General features: G+C 40.6%; 2 long non-coding RNA genes across 3 annotated transcripts in view; one reads left to right on the forward strand and one right to left on the reverse strand.

The window, feature by feature from the left end:
• LOC140634931 (uncharacterized) overlaps nt 1–23,074 on the reverse strand; it is a 44,006-nt gene that overhangs the window by 19,663 nt on the left and 1,269 nt on the right. The window contains exons 1-5 of one of the 2 annotated variants that reach the window (XR_012032247.1): nt 21,893–22,538; nt 21,422–21,569; nt 13,611–13,841; nt 13,196–13,394; nt 5,220–5,368 (exon numbers count right to left, since the gene is read on the reverse strand). This is a non-coding gene — a long non-coding RNA (uncharacterized lncRNA). Of the gene's footprint in view, nt 1–5,219; nt 5,369–13,195; nt 13,395–13,610; nt 13,842–21,421; nt 22,539–23,074 lie in introns of those variants that run through there. The other variant, XR_012032246.1, reaches the window with a different exon arrangement.
• LOC140634930 (uncharacterized) lies at nt 675–22,054 on the forward strand. Its single transcript, XR_012032245.1, has 4 exons — nt 675–825; nt 14,696–14,765; nt 16,644–16,698; nt 21,517–22,054. It is a non-coding gene; the product is annotated as an uncharacterized lncRNA (long non-coding RNA).

Below are 23,074 nucleotides of genomic sequence, written 5' to 3' on the forward strand. Positions count from 1 at the left end.
TGGCAATAGCCTTACAATGGTACTGTCCAGATAAAATGAAATCATGTACCTGCTACAAATAACTACTAGTGCCAAGTCCTGTCAATTAGTGAAGAGCCAGATGTTGAAGAAATGATGTACCCTCTTGGTCAATCAATATTTTTATCATTTTTGGTAGCGATAAGGATACAGAGCAAAATGACATAGCAGTAAGTTGGATCTAATCATGTGCCCTTCAAAATACATAAACATAACTGCAAAGACAAGTTGACAAAACCAAAGTCCCAGCCATAGTGGGATATTATGATACAGCTCTTGTAGAATTTTGCAGAGTAAGCTGAATAAAAATAAGATTTGAACAAGTCAGCTCAGAAGTTTGAAATAAATGGAATGAAATGTGTGCAATGGAATGAACTGTATGGAATCTACCATCTGTAGATAGAGAACATATAAAGTCTCCAAAGATCCATGGAACATTTACAAAAGTTGAACACGTAGGAAAAAAAGTGTCAACAAATTTCTTAGCAAATATTATTATACTGTGTTTTTTGTTCAACCAGTGCAGATGGGCACACGGTATGATTGCATGTCCCGTCTCTACCCTCTTGTGAATGGGTATGACTATGTGATGAGTTCTGGCCAATGAGTTGTGAGCAGAGATAGAATGTGTCACTTCTAGAGCATTCAACTGCCTGTGAAAGATTTCAGAACATTCTTTCTTCTCTGTTGACTTTTGACATAGCAACTGGCAACATTTGAAATGGTGGCTATTCCATCAACTTGTGTGTCTACGTCATCACAATGAGCAGATCCTACTTGCCAAACTTCGATGGTTGTATAGTGTAGGTGAGATAAATATTTTGTTATTTTAAGCCACAGGGATTTGGGGGTTATTTATTATAGCAGTATGATCTAGGCTATCTTGACTAACATCTTCTTAAACCAGTACTAAGTTAAATTTTATTTTTTTTCTAAATTAAATTTTAAGTAGTTACCAAAAATAATTCTTAAACTATGGTAAGAAATGATAAACTCCTAAATAATTCATAAATTTAAAAAATGAAATTCAAAAATTTTAAACTCATCAAAATAAAAGTACTACATATCAAAACTTGTAGAATATATGTAATGTGCACTAATCAATGAGATAGAAAATAAACCAATTAAGCATTTATTTTTTTTAAGATTTTTAATTTATTTATTCATGATAGACATAGAGAGAGAGAGAGAGAGAGAGAGAGAGAGGCAGAGACACAGGCAGAGGGAGAAGCAGGCTCCAAGCCAGGAGCCCGATGTGGGACTTGATCCCGGGACTCCAGGATCGCGTCCCAGGCAAAAGGCAGGTGCCAAACCACTGAGCCACCCAGGGATCGCCCAACTAAGCATTTAGATCAAAATAAAACAGAAAATAAAAATGGACCAGAGAATAACTAAAGGAAGTCAAAGGCAAAAATTAATAAATAAGAGAAAGAAATTACATGAGAAGAAAAGCAAAAATGCAAGAGTAACACCAAAATCCAAGTGTTTTCTGAAGAAAATACAATCATATACTAGACTCTACCAAGGCTGATTTATAAAACAAAAAAGAGAGAGAGGAAGAGAAAGAAAGGCAAAGCAAAAATTAGTAATCATAAAGAAATAGTCTAAGCAATTATGCACTAATATATTTGAAAACTTAGATCAAATAGAAAATTTTCTGAAAATGTCATATTATAAAATTTAACTCAAGAAATACAAAAATAGAAATAGAATAAAGCAATAGCTATTGATTTGATCATCAAAAATCACCCACCACCCTAGTAGAAGACACATACCAATCTCATTAAGAAATTTTACAGTTGAATTTTGCCACACTTTCAAAGAACAGATAATTCCTATTTTACACAAAATATTTAATGTCAAGGAAAAGAAGGTAAATAAACTCTATAAATAATGTCATAAGGTTTATATAAGCTTGACTTAATAAAACACAGGGACAGTTTAAGAAAAGAAAATTATGAAATATAATCTACAATAAAAATGTAAAAATAATAAACAGAGAATTGATTTTGGTACTATATATATATATATATATATATATATATAATATCATGATTAAGTATATTGGTGACTAATTAGGGTATATCCCAGTAAAATCACCACAATATAGACAGAAAACAAGCATCTGATAAAATTCAATACTAACTCATCATTTATAAAAATCTCTTTGTAGAGCAGGCCGGGTGGTTCAGCAGTTTAGCGCTTGCCTTCAGCCCAGGGCCTGATCCTGGAGACCTGGGATCGAGTTCCACATCGGGGTCCCTGCATGGGGCCTGCTTCTCCCTCTCTGCCTCTCTCTTTGTGTCTCTCATGAATAAATAAATAAAATCTTTTAAAAAAAATATCTTTGTAAACTAAGTATAAAAAGGAATTCTCTTAAGAAGATAAAAGTTACCTAACAAATATTATAGTAAAACTTGATGAAATTCTGATTAAAGTCATAAACAAGACAAGAACTCTCATTATTAGTGATTCTATCAAACAATGTACTGTATACTCTAGGAAGAACAATAAGATAATAGAAGAAGGGATGCCTGGGTTAATACAGCAGTGCTACATTACCATTATAAATATGTATAGATACTCTAATAACATAGCTCTAAGACAAAGAGCTGACAAACTAAAAGGAGAAAAAAATCAATATGGTATAAATGTATATGTGTATTTTATATGATATATGTATATAGCATATGTAATATCTTTAATTAAAATTATAACAAAAATATTTATAATACAATATATTTATTTAATGTATAAATAAAAATTTATATAAATATACATATATAAACTTTAGTGGAATACTTCAATACTCTCTCAGCAATTGACAGAATAAATAGGGAAAAAATATCAGTAAGTATACAGAAGATCTGAACAACATTTCCAACCAATTTAATCTAATCTCCATGTAGAAAACACCTCAGCCAACGACAAAATACATCTCTCCTTTCCAGTGGAACATTCACCAAGATGCACCACACTCCAAGCCATAAAACAAGACTGAAGAAACGTAACAGAAATGAAGGCACATAGAGTATGTTTTATGATCACAACGTGATTAAATAAGAAATCAAAAATTGAAATATATCTGAGAAACCCCCAAATAACTAACGGATCAAAGGGGAAGTCCCAACATAAATTAGAAAATAGCAATTATAACTAAATATAAATGAAAACACATGTCAAAATGTGTGAGATGCAGGTATGGCAATACCTAGGGGACAACTTTAACTACCTCTATTAGAAAATAAAGATGATGTATAATTTATAATAGAAGCTTCCATCTTAAAAAGTGGAAAAAGATGGGACACCTGGGTAGCTCAGTGGTTGAGCATCTGCCTTCAGCCTAGGGCCTGATCCTGGAGACCCGGGATAGAGTCCCATGTTGGATTCCCTGCATGGAGCCTGCTTCTCCCTCTGCCTGTGTCTCTCATGAATAAATAAATAAAATCTTTTTTTAAAAAAATGGAAAAAGAAGAGCAAATGAAACAAAAAAAGTAAATAAATAATCACATTAAGATCTAAAAGCAATAAAATGGTAAAGAATTTTTTTAAAAAAACAAAAGGTCAAAAGCTGATGGACAGACATCATTCCAGATTTTACGGACATTAAAAGGATAATAAGTTTATTATGGACAAATGTTGGTCAATAAATTTCATGACTTAAATAAAATGGGGAAAAATTCCATGAAAGACATATATTGCAAAAACTGACTCAATTTTTTTAAAAATAGAGCGACCCTGTCATAATTAAGAAAACAGAATTCGTAACTGGAAACTTTCCCATGAAGAAAACTCCAGACCCAGTGCCTTCACTGATGAATTCTGGCAAAAAATTTCAAAAGAAATGCCAATCCAAACACAAACCCTTTTAGAAAATAGAGGAAGGAGTACTTCTCAACTCATTTGATAAGCTCAGTATTACTCTGATTCTCAAATCATCAAAAACATCTCAAGGAATTAAAGGAAGATACCCCCCATGAACAAATACATAGAAATTCTTAACAGAATATTGGCAAATAGAATCAAAAAAGGTACCGTGATGGAGTGGGTCCCACACCAGGCGCCGGGGCTGGCCACACCAGGATGCTGGCACCAGGGTGGGAGTGCCAGGTGGGAAATCGATTGAGACGCTCACAGCGAGCCCAGCAGATGCAGGAGGGACTCACAGAGCAAGTGCAGAATCCTGACCTTTCTAGGGTTTTCTCCGAGGCAGAGAGAGCCTAACTGAAGCCAGCTTACTGGCTGTCCAGGAAAGTTGATGGCAGGCTGTCTGCTTTGTTGTGTTTCTCATGGCCTCTTGCATGTCTCAGCTACTGACATAAGTCTAGGTCCCTGGTAAACCAGGCTGGTTGTTCCTGACACCTCTGGGGTTCATTACTGATAACAGAGGGGTGGCTGGATGAACACCCCATGGGGGGCCACAGTGCTATAAGCAGGAGAGGCAATGAACATCCAGAGACCTGGTGGGGAGTGAAGGCTGGAAAGCCAGCAAGAGAAACCACCATTGGAACTTTCTGTCTGCCAGAAGAAGAAGAATACAATAACTGATTAGGAGTGGGAAAACCTGGTCGTCAGATACCAGAGGGAAAGGATTTCATTTCCCATATTTCCTCAGTGAAGAGTCAAGAATTAGTTGAGGTAAGGAGGACCACCCCCAGTGGTGTGAGCTGATCCCTTCCAATACATCTCCAGCTGTCTCCTACAGGTGCTACTTCTCTGCCTGAACCCTGCCTGCCACCCCAGGGCTCCCCCTTAGCCACGCACAGATGTCTATACTGCAGGACTGGGGAAATCTACACAGAATCAGAGCACAGGTGGGACAGCAGACATGTGACTCCTTCTGTCCACAGGGTCCAAGGGAAAGTTACGCAGAACTCAAACTTTCTCTCAGTTCCCCAGCTTCTCCTTTCTCCTCAATATACCTTTTTCTTCAAGTCTCCACCATTTGTACCTCTACTGGCTTTTGAAAAAGAATTAAAACACACACACACACACACACACACACACACTCCCAAAGACAAAAACATTAATTCCCCAAGGTAGTAGAGACAAAACTCAGAAGAGAAACATTATCCTGATTGCTTCATAAATTACACACTCATTTCAGCCACCCTGAAATAAGCATTAATATGCATTGTAGGGTTAGTTTCTTTCCTTCATCTCCCACTTCTGATCATCTTTCAAATCCTGTGCCTTCTTACCTGCAAGGAATAAAATGAGCCACGTGCCTCTTATAGGCCATTTCTCTGGCTGTCAGTAGACTGGCTGATGTTGGAATCACCATGACAAATGCACAATTGTAGGTGTAGACATAGGCCAGACTCTCTCAGAGCCTGCCATGGCTGGGAGCCTGTGAAGAAAGGGAATTCCATCTTTTTATTTGACACATGCTGTACTAAAGACTGTTCACAGCCATGACACATAAATTAAATTTTCTTACTCCTGCACTAAGAAAAAGTGGTTACTGTGACTACAGTTAACAGTCTTTCCTTTCTCTTGCTACTGGTACCATAAGAGCATTTCCAGGCAGTTCTAGGACCCCCACAAAGGGGGCTTTGTGCTCTTGTGAATCAATCCTGTGTGTGTCCCCTTGACTTCCATGCGTGTGTCCTCTACCCCATGAAGGCAGCCTGCAAAGCACGGGAGTGGCCTGTATTCCTTGGAGTCTTCATGCCCATATGGCCCATGGTTTCTGGGTGGATATGCAGAGAGGCCCCTTTGGCCTGAGGAGTCTTCCTTCATGTATGAACCAATGAAGGGCTGCCTTGAGACCCAGTGTCAACAAACACAGAAGCCACAGAGCAGATTTATTGTTCCTTTTCTGTTTGCTGGTTGGCTTGTGTTTATCCTCTCCCTAGGACTCAGGTAGATGCAGAGTGGCCCTCCCATCTTTTGATACAGCCAACCCAGCTCCTGCCAAGAAAGCTTGTCTGCAGGTAACTACTATAAACCACTGGGTAAAATACAAAGAAGAGGAAGAGGAAGAGGGAAGAAAGGAGAGGAAAACAAAAACAAAATAGCCCAGAGGCACTAGAAAGACAATAAAAGCAGGTTGGCACTTGGAAACATGGAAAAGGCAATGAGTAAGCTCTGGTTTGAAGGACTAGGAGCCTGAGGTCAGGGCACAAGCAGAGCCACACAGGGATCACTTAGGTACTTACGATGTGTCTCTTTCTTTCTTTCTTTCTTTCTTTCTTTCTTTCTTTCTTTCTTTCTTTCTTTCTTTTTTTTTTTAACGATTTATTTATTTATTCATGAGAGACACAGACTGAAAGAGAGAGGAGAGACACAGGCAGAGGGAGAAGCAGGCTCCATGCAGGGAGCCCAACATGGGACTCGATCCTTGGTCTCCAGGATCATGCCCTGGGCTGAAGGTGGCGCTAAACAGCTGAGCTACCCAGACTGCCCCCATGTGTCTCTTTGACCTGAAGAAACAGGACAGAGTTCAAGGCACTTGTGAGGGAAGTGAGAAAGGTGGTCCTGGAAAGGAGAGAATCAGAAAATAGAATTATCTGGCCACTTTGAACTAAGCATGGGCAGAGAGGCAGCAAGCAGCCCAGTTAAAAAGCAAAGAACTAAACTGAGGTAGAATTGCTGTTCAGGACACACACTTTGATGTCTGCAACCAACCAAGTTAATTTTGATAAAACAAAATATCACACATGCGCATTGGAGGAAGATGCCCGAAACTGAAGTCTCAACAGAGCATTCACGATGATCAGGACATAAACTAAAATCATCTGGCATCTAAAGAAACTAGAAAGTAAGACACATTCTCAAGAGAAAAGACAAACAATGGAGACCACTCTGATATGACCCAGGTGTCAAAATTAGCAGACAAGAATTTTCCAGCAGTTATGACAACTATGTCCAATGAATGACAAGCTCTTAATGCATAAAGAGATGGCAGTTCCCTGCAGAGGAATAGAAAATAGAGAGATCAAAGTGGTAGTTCTGAAACTCAAAAGCATCATACCTAAAATGAAAATATTTATCAGCTTAAATGGAAATGAGAGAGGAAACAGCCAGTGAATTTGAAAGATTAGTTGAAACTATTTAATCTGCAAAAGAAAGAAAATGAATATGGAAATACCTTGGCAATTAAGGTAGAATAGACAAATTCCTTGAAAAATAAAACTTGGCAAAACTGTCACAGAATGAAAGGGAAAATTTGGAAAGCCAAAAGTATGTTAAAGAAATAGAATTTTTTATTAATATTTTTCCAGAGAAGAAGATCCAGGCACAGATGATTTTTGACTGGGCAATTTATCAAACACTTAAGAAAGAAATAACATTAATCTTACACAAACTCTTTCAGAAAGTAAAGAAAGAAGGGAAACTTCCTATTTTTTAGGCAAGTATAACCCTAAGATCAAAATACAACAAAATATCTCTAGAAAAGAAAAATGCAGACCAATATCCTTATGGAATAGACACGAAATTCCTCAAGAAAATATTACTGAATTGAATCAAGTAATACATTAAAAAGATAATGCATTGCAACCAGATAGGGTTTATCCCAGAATTGCAGGGTTGAAATTTACATTCAAAGATCAATTATTGTAATCCAACAGTTTTAAAAAATCAAAGAGAAAAACAAAACTACTGTTTCAATAGATTCAGTAAAGGTTTCTATCAGTGTGATAAAATCTCTTGGGAAAGTAGGAATAAAAGGGAATTTTCTTGGTGTAATGAAGACATTTATGAAAAACTTATATTACTGACTTGTGAACAACTGGGTGCTTTCTACCTACAACCAGGAACAAGGTAAAGATGCCTATTCTCTGCATTTCTATTCAATACCATACCAGAGATATAAACAATGTAATAAGAGAAGAAAAAGAAATAAAAGAAAAATCAGAAAGGAAGAAAACTGTCTCTAATAGCCCTGGTGATCATGAGTAGAAGGTTAGGTGAACAAGATGTGGATTAATCATACAATAGATACTACTCAGCAATAAAAAGTGAGGACTACTGATATATACACAATAGTATAGATGAATCTTAAAAACATTTTGCTCTGCAGGGGAAAAAAATACTTATGTGAAAGAGGACATACTGTGTGCTTCCACTTATGTGAAATTCTAAAATAGGTAAAACTACTAATGGTTGCCTCTGGATGGATGGGAAAGGGGATTCAAGAAAAGGGCCCCTGAGAAATTTTATTGAGTGATGGTAATATGGTACTGAGCCTTGATAGGGTTTGTGAATTCAGATTTTACATTAAAAAAAAAAAACAGAACAAAACTGTAAACAGATATTGAGCCTTGATAGGGTTTGTGAATTCAGATTTTACATTAAAAAAAAAAAAAAAAAAACAAACAAACAAAAAAAAAAAACAGACAAAACTGTAAACAGATATTGAGCTTTATTTACTAATGTCTACAATTTGCCTTGTAACGCATCCAAAAACTAAGATGGATTGATAGATAGAGGAATGGATAGATATGTGACAAAGCATGTATATAGCATATGTTAATGACAGACTCTAGATGGTGTATATATGGTGTTCAATGTAAAATTCTTTCAGTTTTGCTATTTTTGAAATTTTTCATAATTAAATATAATAAATATATTGGTTTTTCTTCTCTGACAGCCTAAATATTAACAATTATCATTAGTAGTAATTATTATTATATTATTATTATTATTGAGAACCTTGCCCCTTTATCTCTCTCTTCCCCAATATTCATTCATTCAAAATTCAAAAAGTATTCAGCATCTACTATGTGTCAGGTACTATGGCAGATGTTCAAAATGTAAAAGTGAGCAGAACAATCAACATCCGTGCCCTTATGAAGTTTAAATTCTAGTGGGGCCAGTGATCAATCTCAAAAAGCTGGAAATCACCTTAATGTAAATCAATAAAATCATTTCAAAAGATAGTTTATGGTATATCCATATAAAGAAATGCTCTGCGGGCATTAAATTGTGTTTTCCTAAATTTTTCAATGATTATGTTTGCACATGTAAGACTGAATTGGTTATAAAGAAAAATGTTAACAGATACCCATTGACATAAAGGGGAAATGTATTACAAATACACAAAAAATACATATTCCCAACCAACCATGGATATATCACCTTAAGTATTCTGTGCTCAAACTGTGACTGAGAAGGTCAGGTTTTCCACTCCCGGGAGATCTTTTCACACATCTTTATGAGGCATTTGGTGCAAGAAAGCTGAAATATCTTATTCAAGGAAAGAGTGAAGCATGATTTAAGTAGAAGGCCATAGATAAGAGCCAACCTTGGTGAAGAGATTACAACATGAAATGCAAGAAGGTAGGGCCTGGTCTCCAACAAGAGACAAAGGCCGGAGGTCAGGGACAAGCATATCATCTGAGCCTTTTTAGTGCAGGCTGGAATGAAGCAAGGTATCTTGTTTGCCTTTGCTGGCCAGGGAACAGGATAGTTGGCTTTTGTGACTAAGGCTGGGAGTGCCTGGGGGGTTAAGCGTCCAACTCTTGATTTCTGCTCAGGTCATGATTCAGGGTTGGAACCCCACCTTGGGTTCCACACTTAGCAGGAATCTGCGTGAGATTCTCTCTCTCCCTCTCCCTCTGCCCTTCCTCCTCCCTCTGTTGTTCTCAAATAAACAAATAAACCTTAAAAAAAAAATAAAAAGACTCAGGCTGAAGCAGACCCAACAACATTTTCCCCAAAATTTCAAAGCCAAAATTCCCTGCCCCTCCTCTGACCTTCTCACCAAATACTCCTGGCTCCCACAGCAACATGTGTAATCTTCTCCACAGCCCCAGATATTTCCACTCCAATATTTTCTGCTCCATTTATCAGGTGTGTCTTCTATTTCCCCCCAAGATGTCTGGGTCTATCATTAACTGAAACTATGCTTTTCTGAGAACCAAATTTGGTTGACTCATTTGAGATAAACTTATAGGGTAAGTATGCAAATTCTATGGACATCCATCTCTTCATGTAAAAAAAAAATATGGATAATGAAATATGTCCCTCTGATCTCTCTAATCTGTTGTGACCATTAAGTCAGATGATATGGGTGCCAGTGCTTTGTATGCTTAATATCCTGACAAACTTTTGGTATAATATCCTATATCAGGACATGGCCCAGCATGAATACACTTACAATCCTCTCCCAGTAAAAGGATACTCACCCACTCATATATAAGTGTTGCGTGTGCAGAAAATGGAAGTAGTTTGTTTATTTTTAAATGAGAAAATATCCTAGGGACTATGAAACCTTTGTGGAGACCCTGTCCTCTCTGAATCCCAAAGACCTAGTTTTATTCTCTGACTCACTGAAAGCCCTCTGTAAAGGTTTGTTGCCATATTTACTATTTCCTGGATTCATTCTGCAACTGTGTCTTCCCCTTGGCATTCATTCATTTTGCGCACATAACATTGAATGCCTACTATAACTAATGTTAAATGAGCTCACAGTATAACATGGGGGTGGGGAACAACGAACAAACAGACATGTAACATGTGCTGGTCTGTTATATACACATGGCTTCTAGGGCAGATCAGAGCGGCTCAACAGCTCAAGCCATTGCTCCTACTTGAATCCCTCTCTTTCTGCCACCTTACTACCCATGAGTCTTTTCTGTTCACATCCTCTTCACTCTTTAAGGATTTTAATTATTTGAAAGAGAGAGTGAGCACAAGTTGGTGAGCAGCAGACAGAAGAAGAGGAAGAAGCAGACTCCCCCACTGAGCAGGGAGCCCAATGCAGGGTTCCATCCCAGGACCCCGGAATCCTGTCTTGAGCTGAAGGGAGACCCTTAACCAACTGAACCACTCAGGTGCCCCCATCCTCTTCATTTTAAGGCTTGGTTCAAATGATTCTTAAGATGTGAGACCTCCTCTGATCATGCTGTTTTGTGTCTTTGAACTCTAGGCTCTTTTTTCTAACTTGTGCTCAGAACATTTACCATATGAATGAGGGATGCTGAATGAAAACCAGATAAAGGGTTAGTATCCAAGATCTATAAAGAACTTATTTAACTCAACAGCGAAGAAACAAACAATCCAATCATGAAATGGGCAAAAGACATGAATAGAAATCTCACAGAGAAAGACACAGACATGGCCAACAAGCACATGAGAAAATGCTCCGCATCACTTGCCATCAGGGAAATACAAATCAAAACCACAATGAGATACCACCTCACACCAGTGAGAGTGGGGAACATTAACAAGGCAGGAAACCACAAATGTTGGAGAGGATACGGAGAAAAGGGAACCCTCCTGCACTGTTGGTGGGAATGTGAACTGGTGCAGCCGCTCTGGAAAACTGTGTGGAGGTTCCTCAAAGAGTTAAAAATAGACCTGCCCTACGACCCAGCAATTGCACTGTTGGGGATTTACCCCAAAGATACAGATGCAGTGAAACGCCAGGACACCTGCACCCCGATGTTTAAGGAACAATGTCCACAACAGCCAAACTGTGGAAGGAGCCTCGGTGTCCACCGAAAGATGAATGGATAAAGAAGATGTGGTTTATGTATACAATGGAATATTCCTCAGCCATTAGAAACGACAAATACCCACCATTTGCTTCAACGTGGATGGAACTGGAGGGTATTATGCTGAGTGAAATAAGTCAATCAGAGAAGGACAAACATTATATGGTCTCATTCATTTGGGGAATATAAAAAATAGTGAAAGGGAATAAAGAGGAAAGGAGAAAAAATGAGTGGGAATTATCAGAAGGTGAGACAGAACATGAGAGACTCCTAACTCTGGGAAACAAACAAGGGGTGGTAGAAGGGGAGGTAGGTGGGGGTGACTGGGTGACGGGCACTGAGGGGGGCACTTGATGGGATGAGCACTGGGTATTATTCTATATGCTGGCAAATTGAACACCAATAAAAAATAAATTAAAAAAAAGAAAAAGAAAGAAAACCTACCATCTTGAAACTCACAACTGAGTAAGCTTCAAAATAAAAATAGAGCCTTCTAGATAAACTCTCCTTGTGACTTCTTTTTTACACACATCTTTATAATCCATTTCATTGGCTGTGTGAGTTGTGCTGGTAACTGTAGGTTGTGCTGGTAACTCTACAGACTGTGATGGTAACCAGGTTGCAGTGTAAGGCACATGTAGGAAAAGCAAAATAATGAACAAACCTCTCAGCTCATTACTCCACACGTTCTCTTTGCTGGACATGCAGAACTCCTGCAATTCTGGGTTCCCACAGTGCCTTGTTTACCCTTGCTCCCAGGGCCTGAGCCAGTGGATACTTTTGTGCCCAGCCTCTCAGCTGCCAAACCATGCACATGACTCTCTCTTCATTTCCAGAAGAAATGCCAGTGGGCAGCTGTGTTGATTTAAGGTTATCAAATAGTCTTTATTCTAAGAGGTAGAGATGCATTCCCAGCATTTTGGGACCACATGCCCCCCCTGATGAAACACAAATGTAATTAATACTTGGCACCTTTAGTTTGAGATTGTACAGTTATATGCATTTCTATTTCGGTTGGTCTGTTTTTGATAGTTTACTAGACACTTTTCTATTGATAAACCAGAGTATTAGTCGCCAAGACAGAGAGGGAGAGAGAAAGAGAGAGAGGTAGGAGAAGAGGGAGGAAGATGGAAGGAAGGAAAGGATGGACACAGGGTGGATGGAAGGAGAGAGGGAAAAAAGGAAGGACAAAGAGAGAGAGAAAAGAAATAAAGCTTGATTGATGGTTACAGTCCCTGGCCTCTAATTCCTACCTGGACTTAGATTCTCATTCATATCTCCGCCATGCAGCAAGGCATCTATAGCCTGAAGTGACTTTGATCCCACTGGAGAGATGAATGTTTTAGAGAGTGGTGGTGGTGTCCTCTCCTTGTCACCTCCATATACTACCCCATATATAAGTCTATGGGATCATACATAATTTACAGCCCTCTTCCAGCTAATAATAATTTTTTTAAACCAAACTCAAGATTTGTCATCAAAAAGCTTTTACGACATAAAGAAAAAATGTATTAATGTGCTTTGGTGTTAGTCCAAACTGCATCTGCAGGACAGCACAAATCAAGTTATTTTGCCTTGATTTTGAAAAAAATAAATTTATAATTGCCTAAATTAGCCAAAGTATATTCTCTGTGGTAAAATGCTAGGGAATTTACACCTTGGTCATGGGGTTCATTTTTCCAAGATGTTCAGGTAAGGCCCAAAGTGCTGGTCAGAGATGAGGAAGAACTTACGTAGCAGGGTTTGTGGATTTCCAGCCGCTGTCCAGAGTAAACTACATTAGTTTTCAGTGTTTTCTGTGAGGAAAGGTTCATGAGGCTTGAGGTGTAGAAAACAGATGATCTGGAATGGTTTAGCTGCACATAATAACTCTGGTCTCATCACAGACACGGAGGATCACTATTGCGCTGACAACGTGAGGAGCAGGGAAGCCTTCAGAGAGAAGAGAAAAACCACACGGTTATTTTTCTCATTTGCTTTCCTGGTGAGGAGACACATCCTCAAACCGAAGCCTTGAATGTGGTGGGCCACACAGAGCCATCTTGCCATGCAGAGGCACAGGACTCACTGGGTCTCCCACGGGGTGCCCACCCTGCCCTTGCCCCTCTGTATCTGCTTTCCCCAGACGTCTGCTGCCAGGCTCCTCACCTCCTTGGCCCTAAGGGCTGCCATCCCATCCTGAGGGGAGACCCCAGGCTCTCAGTGCCCTGGAGGCCCTCAGGTTGTGGTGTGCTCCTCGGGTGACAGGCTCTCCACGCCCAGCAGGGTCACCGGTAGTGGAGCCAGGCGGGAAGGGCTATCTTGGGAGCCCCATGAATATCTGGGGGCTGCTGGGACACACCGGCCTCCTTTTCCACCTGCTCATAGAACCCTGGAGGCCTACAAAGACAGATCCACAGAAGAGACCTTTGGTTCCTAAAGATCTAGGGATGCTCAGGAGAGGCTTCTGAACACCTGTGCCCAGCACCCTGCAGCCCCGCCCCTTCGTCCGTAAGGCCCGCCTGCAAATGCCCCCCCCACCAAGCACCAGCCCTTAGGGCCTCCCCCTCCAACTAGAGGGATGGGCTAGACTGCAACGGGAAGGGCAGAGATGGAACTCAGGGGCCAGATTTCAAGAGCACAATAATATGTTCCAGAAGATAATGTATGATAGTGCCTTCTGGAAATAAGAACACTTTCTGTTAGGAGGGAGAAACAGAACAACTGGAAAACAAGGTAAGGAAAGGGCTCAGTGGAAATTAAAAATATGAGAGCTTACATGAAAATTAGGTGGAAGATTTGAAAGATAAAGAAAATCCTCAATAATAAGCTGAAAAACAAGAGAGAAAAGATGATAAAATCAGAGAAATAAATCAGAGTGTGGAACGCCCCATCACTAGGAATCTAAAAAAGAGAAAACAGATGAGTGGAAATAATTTTTAAAAATAAAAGAAATGAAGGTCTTGATTTTTCACAGTGTAATCAATGAAAAGAATCCTGCAAGGCGCCTCATCATGACATTTCAGAACACCAGAGTTAAAGAGAACATCCTAAATAATCTCAGAGATAGAGAGAGGAAAAGTTGCCACAATGGACCTCTCAACAGCATGGGAACTAGAGGATAATGGAGCCATCTCTTCAAATTTCTTCGGGTTTCCAGCCTAGAATGTTAGTTTTAGCCAAATCACAAATATTAGAGAAAAACAGTTCAAACATGCAATAGCACAAAATGGTTCCTCTGTTCCCATTTGCAGAGAGTTACTGGAAAACATGCTTCACGATAAGAAGGAGTAAACCAAGAGGAGAAAGACGAGGACTCAAGACGTAAGGACCCAGGAAGAGGTACCCTGGGCGGGGAAGGGAGTCCTGAGCACACACCCCTGGCAGCCTGGACACCAGTGGGGCTGCGGGGTGGGGGAGAATCCTCTGGTCCCAGCATCACAACATAGAGAAACAGTATTCAGCGGTGTGGGCACGGAGGTTATAATTTCTTTGGAAATTTTGGAAAGGATCAATTATAATTACATAAAAATATAAGCAAGTAGAACGTGAAGCAATGATTAATTCTAGACAATTATTAATTTGGGGGAAAATCAAAAGACACACAAAAAAGAATATATAATCACAGCACTCAATTTTCTCAGCATTTATCTACTTAACAAAGATTTAATGAGTGACCATTTCAAGGTAGTCTTGTTCCTAAAACCTGAGGATGAAGGAGGAACAAAACAGATTAATCCTTGGATTGGATTCTTGAGGGGAAGAAGGACAAGACAAGGTTATGGGGAAAAACCTCAGGGTAAGGAAGATGAGGAAAGCCTTCGGGTCCTCAGGGAAAACCTCTGTGCTAGTTATGGCAACATCAGATAGGTAATAAACATTATTTATGTAGTGAACATAATGAAATCATTAGACATCAATCAACCCAACTATGTTAGTTGAGAAAGGATGGAAAGAGTAAGGAAAAAATCTCAACTTTTATTAAAGGAAGTCATTAAATGACTTCTGAAATCTAAAAATTAAGAAAGAGCATCACAAGTATATTATTTAGAAATACAGAAGTACACATAAAAAGAAACAGAAAAATTTGAATTCAGTCAGCTCTGGAAAATAGGATGGGGCTTGGGGAAATGTGGGACAGCGTGTCTTTGACTCGTAAGTTTTGTACATATATTACCTTGATGAAAATAATAAATTCATTTGGTAGAATTAAATATCCCTGAGATAATGATATATTTAATTCTACAACTTTAAAGAACACAACCTGTACTATAAATAGCTATAAATAGTGTAGATAGATGGATAGAGATAGATGATAATTAGATAGGTAGATAGGCGATAGGTAGATACATAGATACATAGATATATAGAGATGCAGATGTAGAATTACCAACACCAAACTTAGTCCAGACTTCTTACTGAACTCCAAGGGTACAAAAAGATTTATATGCTCATTCAGGCAGAAAATCCACCTTACATACAAGGGAAAAGATTGGATTGGGCTCAGATCCTAATATTTAATGCCAGAAGTCAGTGAAGCAATATTTATAAGATTCTGAGTGAGAAAAGTGTCACCCAGGAGCTCCCTCCTTAGCCAGGTTATACATAAAGCAAAAAGACAAAAGGCAGATGCTGTCAAGTAGGCAATAATTCAAGAAATCCATGAGCCTTTTGGGGAAAGAAAAAGTATGACATTTAGCCAATCAAGGAATAAATCAAAACCATTTCTTTCAAAAAGAAAACAATGGTTAAAAATGGATGATGAGCCCTGAACCCATTTAAATAAAAAAGTAAGACTAAAAAAACAGGAAATTTTCATTAAAGTACAAACTGTAAATATTCTAAATCTTGAAAATGGAAAATTAATAATATAACTTTTAAAAAATCAGGACACATTTTTTTTTAAAGGTGCAAGTCCCCTAGGTGTGCTAATGTCCCCATATTTCCAAGCAAGGAATCAATAGAAGATGTCTCAAGTTGAAATAGTTAGGTGTAAAAGCATAAACAATCTAATCCATTTTTAAATATGAGAGGAATCTTATAGAAATGAATCTCTCTTGTGAATAAGTATTTATCTAAATTTCAAAATTCCTTTAGTTTCCTCTCTTTCACTAAGTTCCATGAAGATTGTTACAATTTTATTTTAATATAGTAAATAAGTTCCCATCCCATATAATTTGTATGTTTTTGTATTTTCACCAGTTTGTACAGAGAGGACTGGTGCGGTCATCACAAAGGAAACATCTATTTCTGAATGGTAAGATTTGAAAGAATGTTTTTGTTTTTTTCAAATAAACAAGTTATACCATGTCCATAAAACGAAACCCAAAATGGAATATTTACTGACTGGTAGTCATTTTGTGTATGACCCTGGCCACACCTAAACACTGTGGGAAATACAGAAGATACCTGGAGGCCTTCTGTGCAGGCTAGTTAGAGATACAATTGGTGGTGGTGGCGGTGATGGATCAGTATAGAGAGAGAAATAGGTGAGAAATAATATAGATGCATGATGCACACGCACACACACAACGATAGCCCAATGGGTATAAAAATACGTAATGGCGTAGCAATGCATAACCAAAACACCTTACTTTTGCACCTGAGTTTACACAGATTTACTCAGTAGGGAAAATAATAGCAGAAAGATGTTCTGGATGTCACCATATTGTCTAACACAGAGAGAGAGAAATCCCTCTGCATGGGTGCTGTGGTTGTGAAGATATTCCTCTAGTTTCTTCTATTCATAAGCCCATGTCCTATTTGAATAAAACATGATGCTAATATTCAAACTGGATATCCTGGATAGGTTTGATAAAGATTTTTATAAGATTGTAAAATCTGCAAATTGAAGGGGAAATGGCTGTGGTTCTTTTTAGCTACGTTATGCACGTGTAAAGCCTAATTTTTTCCCACTGAGGGGTCATTGCAACTGATGGCCACCTTTCGGTTCACTATGGGAGGGGACCATGCAAGGGTGTGAGTACCATGGGGCAAGGGCCGTGGGGGGGCTGCATTCCTAGAGTGAAAAGCAGAACTCCTCTGGGAGCTCTGAGAGTAGCAGAAATAATGGAGGGTCGGGGAGAAGTGATCGGAGAAAAGCCCAAGATTGTGCAGTTGCCCAGGCCCCTGTCGGAAGTCACGTTATTGTTAATACAAGGACATTTGTACCCCAAAGCCAGAGAGGACTGGGGATGAGGGGTTTGTTTTGCTACAAGTCAGTCTCCTCTAAGGGACTGGGACCCCCTCAGGATGAAGGCCACATGTCATGCATCTCTGTATTCCCTGGACAGAGCACGTTGCCTGGAACATGGGAAGTATTTCTGGGGCATTGGTGAAATGAGCAACTGGGTGATTTGAAGGACAAAGCATTTCTGGACATCGTTTGACAAGGACTCTTTATTCCCAAGCTTGGAGAGAAATGGGGCTGGAGTGGGCAGGAGAGGAAGCACACCACCCAGATGCTCAAAGCCTGATGGGAGCAAGAACGGGGAGCCTCCAGGGGCTGCCCCACCATCACCCGTGCTCTGCCAGCAGCCAGGGAAGCCAAAGCCGACCGCTACTTCACAGCCCCTGCCGTGGCCCTTACACTTGCTCCTGACCTTGCCAACCCAGACAGTCAGGAGACGGGGATGAGGTGGCTGCCGGGGTGAACACGGCCCACGTGACACAGGTACACGGGCCTAACTCCTGTTTCAGCCAGGTCACTGCACAGCCAGCCTGTGAGTGGGCCTGCTGGGGGAAGGGGGTCCTGCAACACTCCCAGCAGGAAGTGGGATTGGCATCAAAGCAAGTCTATGTACCTCCGACCAAAGACAAGAAAAGCTCAATATTATATTTCAAAAGTTACCTAATAGTAAAGTAAAATATGAAGTGGCCTAAGAGGCATCAAGCTCTAAGCTTGGGCCACTGCTTATTTCCCGAACCCTTGGACATCTGGAACCACACTGTTGGCTTGAAATGTGCAGCCAAGCAACACATGTCCTGATCGGCCCCAACGCAAGGACCCTGAGCATCCACATCTGCAATCCAGCCCCTACCCGCCCCCCCTGGGGCATATGTGTGAGGTCAATAGAAAGTGGTGCGGAACAGGGACTGATTTGTAGCGGGGACTAATTCTAGGTCTAGCAGAGGCAGGACAGTGGCTTGAACAAGAGCTGGCTGATGGGGACTGAAGACAAACTGCAGCATCTCCCCAAATCTGTAGAAATTTCCCTCCATCTTCAGTGCTGGCTTCCTGGGAAATGTGTGTCCCCAGGAGAGCTCAGGGGCTCTCTTGTCTCCACTGCTGCTCACACTCTCCTGGATGCCAAGACGTCCACTGCCCCCTGGATCCCCACAGCCAGTTTCAACAAAGTAATCAGTGAAGCTGAATTCTTTAGCTCAGAGGTAAATGTGACCCAGATTTTCCTAGTGATCGCATGAGCCTGGATATGCTGGGAACGTACATTATTCTGACCTCTACCGAGCTTTGGGTCACAAGTCTGGCTTTTCCTTCAATAGTGAAGGGGTAGGAGCAAATTAGTCCCCAAATGAGCCAGAGGTCCAGTCCCAGCTGGGCGGAGTATGCAGATGTGCAGCTGCCTTCCTCTGCCCCCTTTGGGGCCTCCATCTTGCTATGCATAGATGATGGATGTGATTGAATTTCTGCAGGGAAGTGTCTCTGGAAAAGCTATCCTGTCCTCCTGCTCTCCAGCTTCACACCTGCAACCCAAAGGCAGCCAAGCCCCGAGGTCAAACAGTGTCTCGCACCCCCAGACTAGGCTGGGCAGAGTCCTGGAGGGGCCAGACCTTGGGTGACCTCAGGGCCATGCCACCTACACTCTGCTTCGGGCCCCAGTCCTAGGAGCTCAAGTGCCACCTCACCAGCATGGGCCTCTGTGGCCTAGAGCTCCAGCAATCCTGAGTTCTCATGGCATAAGCATTGACCTTCTGGTCCTGCATCCAAGCTAGACAGCTGCCTGGTCCTAGCAGCCAGGGCAGCTCCAGACTGTGTGGGACCTGAAGCTTATACATTTTGGAAGAGCCTTCCTTAAGAAAAATTGGAATATGAAATTAGGTTTGAAGTATCTGTTTATTCCGAAGGAGAATGAAACCACAGCACTCTAAAAATGTTGAAAGCTGGCAAATACATAAACATCACAATGCAGGAAAAACATTTTCAATTAACTTACTCTCTGTTGTAATTTTATAATACCTAATTTTCCTAATAGTTTTGGCTCTCATATTCTTTGATCTTTTTCTTATGTGACAATAGTTTTGTAACATCATTTGTCTATAAAGAGGATGCTTCAGCTTTTCTATAACACGATTGAACAAAATGTGTTTTCTAGTATCAATAACTTAGGGAAGTTTCCTTTGTGTTAACAGCTCATTATTGGAATTTCAGTCTATTGGATTTTTGTCAAATTTGGGGAAACCTCTATGATGTTTCTTCCATGTGTTAACTGTAAGTTTTCAGAACTAACAAATTTTCTTAAATACATTTTAAAATACCAAACTCATTAACCAGTTAGTAACTGATGTTCATACTGTAATGGTGCATTACAAATTTTATCAAAGATGTCATTGTTTTGATATCAAGTCGGCAAGAAACCTGCATCTCTCCCCCGTGTGTTAACATGCTTCCTGCCTGTTCATTCACGTCTGCTTCTCTGCTAACTTCTCCTGCTTCCTCCATACCAGGGAAGGTGTTATTGTCAAAAGCCCCCTGCCAATCAACCTCATGCACCCAAATCCCCATCTCAAAAGCTGGTTTCTGGAGAACCAGTCTACACTGGGTTGAATATGTATCCCGCCCCCCAGATTCATGTCCACCCAGAGCCTCAGAATAGGTCTTATTTGGAAACAAGGTCTTTTGCACATGCGATTAGTTGAGATCAGGCCACACTGGATTAGGGTGCATCCCAAACCTAATGACTGAGCAGAGGGGAGGAGACAGGCAGAGGTGCAGAGGGGTGAAGGCCATGTGAGGATGAAGGCAGAAACCCCAAGGCCAAAAGAACATTATACAATTAAACAAAATACAAATTCAAAAGAACACCAAAGATTTCCAGGAGCTAAGAAGCTGGAAACCAGCAAAGGAGAACTCCCCCCAAAGCCTTCAGAAACCTTGGCCTTAGGCTTCTGACCTCTAGAAGTGGGAGAGCAGCCCTAGGAAACTAGGAAACAGTCCCCTTGGCTAGAGCCCATCACTGGCCTGGCCACACTCATCACGTGTGATGGCAAGAGAGGCCAGAACTGAATGGCTACCCTACCCGACTATATTTGAAATATCTTACAAAAACTTATATGAACACGTGGGTAGGTAGGCCCCTTTCCCAGTCCTGAAAGTCCCTGACACATAAACTGCTTCCAGAGCCAGACCCTGGACCCTCTGTCTGTGAACCAAGCACCTTCTCTAAGGAGCATCCGTGCAAAGTTCAGATCACAGGTCAGACTCACATGATGTCCTTCAGATGTAACCTCCACAAACACAGATGCTCAGAGTGAATGAGCGAGTGAGCAAATGAAAAGACAGCATGGAAAGCACAGTCCCTCTCCTAAGGAGCTGGCAGTCCAGAAGAGTCTGACCACATGGAGCATGGAGCAGAGGAGTTAGAGAAACGCCATCAAGTGCACGTGAGCAGAGGGAAAAAAGGAGCAGGCATGCACAGTAGAGGCTTGGTACTTCGTGGAAACAGCAGCAGAAGACTGGGATCTCAAAGGATCATAAAGGGTTTCGTCTTTGTTTTAGAGAGGGAGGGTGGAGGGGCAGAGGGAGAGAGAAAGGATCTTAAGCAGATTCCATATTCAGAGTGGAGCTCGACTCAAGGCTCGATCTCATGACCCTGAGATCATGACCTGAGCCAAAACCAAGAGTGGACGCTTAATGGACTGAGCCACCCAGGTGCCCCAAAAGATCATAAAGTTTTAACCAAAGGGGTTGAGACCTTTCCTCCAGCCTGACCCAGAATAGGTGTTTCCACCCCTCAGAAGACCTGTCAGCAGCAGACTTCATAGCAGACTTCCTGTAGTTGTCAATGTTGAGAAATTTGGCATGCTGCTCAGTGTCAACCTTACTTTCCCTTCACAGGGCTTCCAGGTGTGGCAAGTGTGTATGAGACCCAAGAAATGGAATTTTTATACCTGTGAATCAGAGGAAGATAAATTGAAGCCAACCTGAAAGAAAGAGGGCTTTAGGTAATTCTGTCGTAAGTCCTGAGTCTTCAACATTTAGGGACCTTGAGTACACCTAGGCCCAGCCCCTCTTTTCACAGCAGAGGGAAAGGAAATCCAGGGGTACAGTAGCCTGGCCGCAGTCACCGCAGGAGTACAATCACTCTGCTCTGAGCCCATTGCACAAAGCCATTGCCTTCCTGCCACACCAGGCTGCCCTGTGACACTGAATCATTGCTTTCAAGGCTATTGATTAATCAGGGGAGAAAGAATACATTTCGAGGTGGATTTACCCTGTATGAACTCGCTTTAAAGGTGACATTGGAAGCTAGATCTCCACAATCAGGCAATGTGGCAACTGACTCCACACAAGAACCTTTAAAAAAATAAGTCAATTATTTCAAACCAGTGTATTTGAATTACTGTCACTTAATACAATTATTCTGGCACCATTATACAGGTTGAATGCTTTCTATTCATGTCACTGTTAGAGCTGAAACCTAGATATTTTCACTATGTTGTGTCCTTCTTTGACTAATTGCCTTTACTTTGTTTTTGACATCAAGAATGCTTGGCTTCAAAAACAAAAAAAATGCTTGGCTTCACTGTTGGGTCAGGGCAAGGGGGCACAGGAGTCGAGATGGGGTAATACCTAATACTGGACTCACCTGGATCCAGATGGGCCAGGATCAGGGGGATAGATGGGATACTCTATCTGGATTTTTGTGGCCCACTTTTCCTGGATCCTTTGGAGCAATGAAACAAAGCTCTGCTTCTAGAACAACTAATTAAACTCTTTTCATCTAGGCTTTCATGCACATGATCAGATCTAAAGTAGAAAAATTGACTCTAAAAACTTACCTGAAAGATGAGAATTGCAGCTTCTTCTTGGGATAGCCAAGTTACAAAGCTTTCAATTAAAGCTTTAGAAGAATTAAAAAAAAAAAAAAAAAAACCTAAATTCTCCCAGATTGGCTATCCCCTTCTATGTGGTGAGATCCGCCTTCTCACAAAGAAGCAGGCCAGACATTAAAAAAAAAAAAAAAAAAAAAAAAAAACAGATATTGAAAAAAAAAAAAAGCCGCATAGCAAAGGGCAATCATGTCAAGAGGCTTAAAATAATTAAGAAGAAATTTCTTAAATTGTATTATGTCTAAAATACAGAGCAGCTACATTAATTCAGGGGAGGCAAAGGCCAGGAAAATCTTGTACAAGGCAGGAAATCCATTTTTAACCCAGAGAATGAATGCCTGATTTCATTGTGGGGCCCCAAGTGAGGGCTCGAGGGACATAGTTTCCAGATAATAAGCCCCAGTGATACTGAATGCGCACTGCTTTGCAGCGGTTACTGTCAGAAGCCTTATGCCAAGAGTAGAGAGACCAATTACCCGGTTTGCCCAGCATTGTTAGGATATTAAACCTGACAGTCCCAGGTCCCAGGGAATCTCTAGAACCGAGCAAACTTGTTTGGTCAC

This window comes from Canis lupus, chromosome 6, assembly GCF_048164855.1.
Source record: "Canis lupus baileyi chromosome 6, mCanLup2.hap1, whole genome shotgun sequence".
NCBI lineage: Eukaryota > Metazoa > Chordata > Mammalia > Carnivora > Canidae > Canis > Canis lupus.